This window comes from Dendrobates tinctorius, unplaced genomic scaffold (assembly GCF_039654945.1).
Source record: "Dendrobates tinctorius isolate UK_male_01 unplaced genomic scaffold, ASM3965494v1 ptg000075l, whole genome shotgun sequence".
NCBI classification, from domain to species: domain Eukaryota; kingdom Metazoa; phylum Chordata; class Amphibia; order Anura; family Dendrobatidae; genus Dendrobates; species Dendrobates tinctorius.
The window spans coordinates 30,396,016-30,402,855 of NW_027361743.1; positions in this window are offsets into that span (position 1 = coordinate 30,396,016).

The following is a 6,840-nucleotide window of genomic DNA, read 5'->3' on the forward strand; positions in this document are numbered from 1 at the left end:
GACTATGATTGGCTTCTGTCCATCGTGATGCCTATGTCATGTATGAGAGGCGAGGCTGTATATAAGCCTTTTCCACCGCCATTTCCTCTACATTCCTGAGAGATCTGAGATAGAGCAGGGTGAGGTAGATGCTTGAGCAGATCATAGGGATTGTCAGTTAGTGTAGGGAAACTTCAAGATTCCTTATATTAAACCCAAACAGCTCTTCTGAGAGCTACCAGGAGGACAGAGGAGTACTGTGTAGGCTGTAGGCAGGCAGGGAGGATCAAGCCTTACAGTGCAGTGCACAGTGCAGGGACTAGTGTGCAGCTTCACTGCTAGGTGAAGCACACACACTTACCCCGCCAGCAAGTGACGCCTACAGCACCACCTAACTCCATCTCGGTGACTGTGCATTTGTCAACAATGTCACAAAAAACACAATTTCCCAAAAAAGAGGTTGCAAAGGGACGAGGTCGTGGCCGTAGCAGTGCAGGGAACATCACTTGAGCGATCTCCCTCCAGGCTGTAGTCCGCTGGATGTTATGCCCATAGGCAGGGTCAGTGGGGAGCCAAAGCAGGGGCCGAGCCTCCACCAGATCAATCAACTGCAGCGTGTTGACAGTGACACGGGCCATGATTGCTCTGTATTGCTCTGTGTGTGTGTGCGTATGTCAACTCGACTCGGATTATTTCCTGTTTGCTCAAAGCATGGTGTGTGCTAGAGAAAATCGCTTCCCTCGCCTCATCGGCGCTAAATAAGACAAACAAATGCGAGTTTGGACTCGGACACAGCAGCAACAAACTGTTGCGAGTGGGGTTTACAAATCGCCAATGCAAGCGCTTTCCGAGACACATCTGCGATTTGTAAATCGCACATTACTCGCTAAGACTCGCTTCCCCATTCATTAACATTGGACTCGCTAGACTCGCAACGAGTAGCGAGTCCCGGGCTCGGACTCGCTAGAGTCAAGCGATTCCGAGTAATTTAGGACTCGCCCATCACTAATCTCTATAGCTATCTATCTCTGTCTCTATATCCATCTATCTATCTCTCTATCTATCTCTATTTCTATCTCTCTATATCTATCTATATATCTCTCTATCTATCTCTCTCTATAGCTATCTCTCTCTATATCTATCTATCTCTCTATCTATCTCTCTATCTATCTATATATCTATCTCTATATCTATCTCTATCTCTATCTCTATATATCTCTCTCTATATATATATCTCTATCTCTATCTATCTATATCTATCTATCTCTCTATCTATCTCTATATCTCTATATCTATTTACCTAGCTATCTCTCTATATCTATCTCTCTATCTCTGTATCTATCTCTCTCTGTATCTCTCTCTGTATCTATCTCTCTCTGTATCTATCTCTCTATCTATCTATCTATCTACAGTATCTCTCTCTCTGTATCTATCTATCTATCTATCTCTCTATCTATCTCTGTATCTATCTATCGATCTCTGTATCTCTCTATATCTATATATCTATCTATATCTATATATCTATGTATCTCGATCTATCTCTCTATATCTATATATCTCTCAATATCTATCTATCTCTATATCTATCTCTCTATATATATCTATCTGTCTCTCTTTCTATCTAACTCTATATCTCTCCCTCTCTATCTAACTCTATGTCTATCTCTCTATCTCTATCTCTCTCTCTATCTATAGATAGCTATATTTATATATCTATTTATCCATTATCTATCTATATATCTATCCATCTATCCATAGATCTATCTATCTATCTAAATATAACATTATACCCTATGAGGGGGGCAGCATTATATTCTATGAGGGGGCTGCATTATATTCTATGAGGGGGTGCATTATACTATATGAGGGGGCTGCATTATATTCTATGAGGGGGCTGCATTATACTATATGAGGGGGCTGCTTTATTTTCTGTGATGGAGGCTACCCCAACCCCTGCTACATAATTAAGACATGTACTACCTTATATTATACCCTGATATTAGCGTGTTTTACCACAGAATTGGTGGTCTTGTAATTATTTTTATATAGCTACATAGTGGGCCCCAAGAATGATTTTCTCTGGTGGGCCCAAGGTGCTCCAGTCCGACGCTGCTCTCTGCTCTCCTCCAGGGGCGTCGCTATGAAAGCTCCAGGGCTCTTGTCCTCCTGTGCAGCTCACCCTGAGGGAGAGCCAGCGCAGCAATCGTTCAAGATCAAACGTCAGCATAAGGTCAGCATAGGTGGCTGCTCCCAGGGAGAGGTAAGCTCCTTTCGGCAGGTGACAGCTCCCCCTGCTCTCATCTGCTAGTATCCCGAGAGGAGAGACCGGGGGATATGCAGGGACAGAGCTGCTGTGAGCAGGAGAAGCTGAAGAGCTGCAGGTGGACACCAGCCTTCCCTGCACCACAGAGGAGAGTGTGTGTGAGCTGTCTGTATGTGTGAGGCTGTGTGTGTGTATCTGTGTGTGGCTGTGTGTATGTGTGTGGCTGTTTGTGTGGCTATGTGTGTGGCTACAGTTGTGGCCAAAAGTATTGACACCCCTGCAATTTTGTCAGATAATACTCAGTTTCTTCCTGAAAATGATTGCAATCACAAATTCTTTGGTATTATTATCTTCATTTAATTTGTCTTAAATGAAAAAACACAAACGAGAATGAAGCAAAAAGCAAAACATTGATCATTTCACACAAAACTCCAAAAATGGGCCAGACAAAAGTATTGGCACCCTCAGCCTACTACTTGGTTGCACAACCTTTAGCCAAAATAACTGCGACCAACCGCTTCCGGTAACCATCAATGAGTTTCTTACAATGCTCTGCTGGAATTTTAGACCATTCTTCTTTGGCAAACTGCTCCAGGTCCCTGATATTTGAAGGGTGCCTTCTCCAAACTGCCATTTTTAGACCTCTCCACAGGTGTTCTATGGGATTCATGAAGGTCTGGACTCATTGCTAGCCAACTTAGAAGTCTCCAGTGCTTTCTCTCAAACCATTTTCTAGTGCGTCTTGAAGTGTGTTTTGGGTCATTGTCCTGCTGGAAGACCCATGACCTCTGAGGGAGACCCAGCTTTCTCACACTGGGCCCAACATTATGCTGCAAAATTTGTTGGTAGTCTTCAGACTTCATAATGCCATGCACACGGTCAAGCAGTCCAGTGCCAGAGGCAGCAAAGCAGCCCAAAAATATCAGGGAACCTCCGCCATGTTTGACTGTAGGGACCGTGTTTTTTTCTTTGAATGCCTCTTTTTTTTTCTCCTGTAACCTCTATGTTGATGCCTTTGCCCAAAAAGCTCTACTTTTGTCTCATCTGACCAGAGACCATTCTTCCAAAACATTTTAGGCTTTTTCAGGTAAGTTTTGGCAAACTCCAGCCTGGCTTTTTTATGTCTCGGGATAAGAAGTGGGGTCTTCCTGGGTCTCCTACCATACAGCCCTTTTCATTCAGACACCGACGGATAGTACAGGTTGACACTGTTGTACCCTCAGACTGCAGGGTAGCTTGAACTTGTTTGGATGTCAGTCGAGGTTCTTTATCCAACATCCACACAATCTTGCGTTGAAAACTCTTGTCAATTTTTCTTTTCCGGCCACATCTAGGGAGGTTAGCCACAGTGCCATGGGCTTTATACTTCTTGATGACACTGCGCACGGTAGACACAGGAACATTCAGGTCTTTGGAGATGGACTTGTAGCCTTGAGATTGCTCATGCTTCCTCACAATTTGGTTTCTCAAGTCCTCAGACAGTTCTTTGGTCTTCTTTCTTTTCTCCATGCTCAATGTGGTACACACAAAGACACAGGACAGAGGTTGAGTCAACTTTAATCCATGTCAACTGGCTGCAAGTGTGATTTAGTTATTGCCAACACCTGTTAGGTGCCACAGGTAAGTTACAGGAGCTGTTAATTACACAAATTAGAGAAGCATCACATGATTTTTCGAACAGTGCCAATACTTTTGTCCACCCTCTTTTTTATGTTTGGTGTGGAATTATATCCAATTTGGCTTTAGGACAATTCTTTTTGTGTTTTTTCATTTAAGACAAATTAAATGAAGATAATAATAACAAAGAATTTGTGTTTGCAATCATTTTCAGGAAGAAACTGAGTATTTTCTGACAAAATTGCAGGGGTGTGAATACTTTTGGCCACAACTGTATGTGTGAGGCTGTGTGTGTATGTGTGTGGCTGTGTGTGTATGTGTGTGGCTGTGTGTATGTGAGCCTGTGTGTGTGTGTGTGTGTGTGTGGCTGTGTATGTGTGAGGCTGTGTGTATGTGTGAGGCTGTGTGTATGAGGCTGTGTGTATGTGAGGCTGTGTGTGTGGCTGTGTATGTGTCTGTATGTGTGTGGCTGTGTGTGTGGCTGTGTGTGTGTGAGGCTGTGTGTATGTGTGAGGCTGTGTGTGGCTGTGTGTTAGGCTATGTGTATGTGTGAGGCTGTATGTGTGAGGCTGTGTGTGTATGTTTGAGGCTGTATGTGTGAGGCTGTGTGTGGCTGTGTGTATGTGAGGCTGTGTGTGTGGCTGTGTGTGTGAGGCTATGTGAATGTGTGAGGCTGTGTGTGGCTGTGTGAATGTGTGTGGCTGTGTGAATGTGTGTGGATGTGTGTATGTGTGTGAGGCTGTGTGTGAGCTGTGTGATACGTGTGAGCGTGAGCTGTGTGATACATGCATGCGTGAGCTGTGTGATACATGTGTGTGAGTTATTTGTGTGTGTGAGCTGCGTGTGTGATACGTGTATGTATGATATACATGTATGTGAGCTGTGTGTGGGTGTGAGCTACTTATGTGTGTGAGAAGTGTAATACGTGTGTGTGTGTGAGCTACTTGTGTGTGTTAGCTGTGTAATACGTGTGTGTGTGAGCTACTTGTGTGTGAGCTGTGTAATACGTGTGTGTGAGAGCTACTTGAGTGTGTGAGCTGTGTAATACGTGTGTGTGTGAGCTGTGTGATACATGAGTGTGTGCGTGAGCTGTGTGTGAGCTGTGTGATACATGTGTGTGAGAGCTGTGTGTGTGAGCTGTGTGATACGTGTGTGTGTGATACGTGTGAGCGTGAGCTACTTGTGTGTGAGCTGTGTGATACTTGTGTGTGAGATACTTGTGTGTGTAAGCTGTGTGATACATGCGTATTCGTGAGCTGTGTGTGAGCTGTGATGCATGCGTGTGTGAGCGTGCACTGTGTGTGTGAGCTACTTGTGTGTGTGCTGTGTGATACATGTGTGTGAGATACGTGTGTCAGCTACTTGTGTGTGAGTGTGAGCTACTTGTGTGTGTGCTGTGTGTGTGTGAGCGTGAGCTGTGTGAGCTACTTGAGTGTGTCAGTTGTGTGATACATGTGTGTGTGTTTGAACTGTGTGTGATCGTGAGCTGTGTGATACATGCGTGTGTGATATGTGTGAGCTGTGTGTGTGAGCGTGAGCTGTGTGTGAACTGTGTGTGAGCTGTGTGATACGTGTGTGAGCTACTTGTGTGTGTGAGCTGTGAGCTACTTGTGTGTGTGAGCTGTGTGTGTGAGCTACTTGTGTGTGTAAGCTGTGTGATACATGCGTGTGTGTGAACGTGAGCTGTGTGATGCATTTGTGTGTGAGCGTGTGCTGTGTGTGATACATGTGTATATGAGATACGTGTGTGATACGTGTGAGATACATGTGAGCTGTGTGAGATACGTGTGTGATACGTGTGAGCTGTGATACATGCGTGTGTGAGCTGTGTGTATGTGAGCGCTGTGTGTGAGCGTGAGCTGTGTGAGCAACTTGAGTGTGTGAGTTGTGTGATACGTGTGTGTGTTGTGTGATACGTGTGTGTGAGCTGTTTGTGTGTGATCGGGAGCTGTGTGTGAGCTGTGTGATACATGTGTGTGTGATGCGTGTGAGCTGTGTGTGTGAGCGTGAGCTGTGTGAACTGTGTGTGAACTGTGTGTGAGCTGTGTGATACGTGTGTGTGAACTACTTGTGTGTGTGTGAGCTGTGTGATACATGTGTGTGAGCGTGAGCTGTGTGAGCTACTTGTGTGTGTGAGCTGTGATACGTGTGAGCTGTGTGTGATACGTGTGAGCTGTGTGTGTGCTGTGTGTGATACGTGTTAGCTGTGTGTGTGATATGTGTGAGCTGTGTGTGTGTGAGCTACGTGTGAGCTGTGTGTGTGTGAGACGTGTGAGCTGTGTGTGTGTGTGAGACGTGTGAGCTGTGTGTGTGTGAGCTACTTGTGTGAGCTGTGTGTGTGAGCTGTGTGTGTGTGAGCTACTTGTGTGAGCTGTGTGTGAGTTACTTGTGTGAGCTGTGTGTGTGTGAGCTACTTGTGTGAGCTGTGTGTGTGAGCTGTGTGTGTGTGTGTGTGAGCTACTTGTGTGAGCTGTGTGTGTGTGAGCTACTTGTGTGAGCTGTGTGTGTGAGTTACTTGTGTGAGCTGTGTGTGTGTGATACGTGTGAGCTACTTGTGTGTGAGCTGTGTGTGTGTGTGTGAGCTGTGTGTGTGTTACTTGTGTAATCTGTGTGTGTGAGCTCTACTTTTGTGAGCTGTGTGTGTGAGCTGTGTGTGTGTGAACTACTTGTGTGAGCTGTGTGTGTGTGAGCTGTGTGTGTGTGAGCTACTTGTGTGAGCCGTGTGTGTGAGTTACTTGTGTGAGCTGTGTGTGTGTGTGTGATATGTGTGAGCTACTTGTGTGTGAGCTGTGTGTGTGTGTGTGTGTGTGTGTGAGCTACTTGTGTGAGCTGTGTGTGTGTGAGCTACTTGTGTGAGCTGTGTGTGTGAGTTACTTGTGTGAGCTGTGTGTGTGAGCTTCTTGTGTGAGCCGTGTGTGTGAGTTACTTGTGTGAGCTACTTGTGTGTGAGCTGTGTGTGTGTGTGTGTGTGTGTGTGAGCT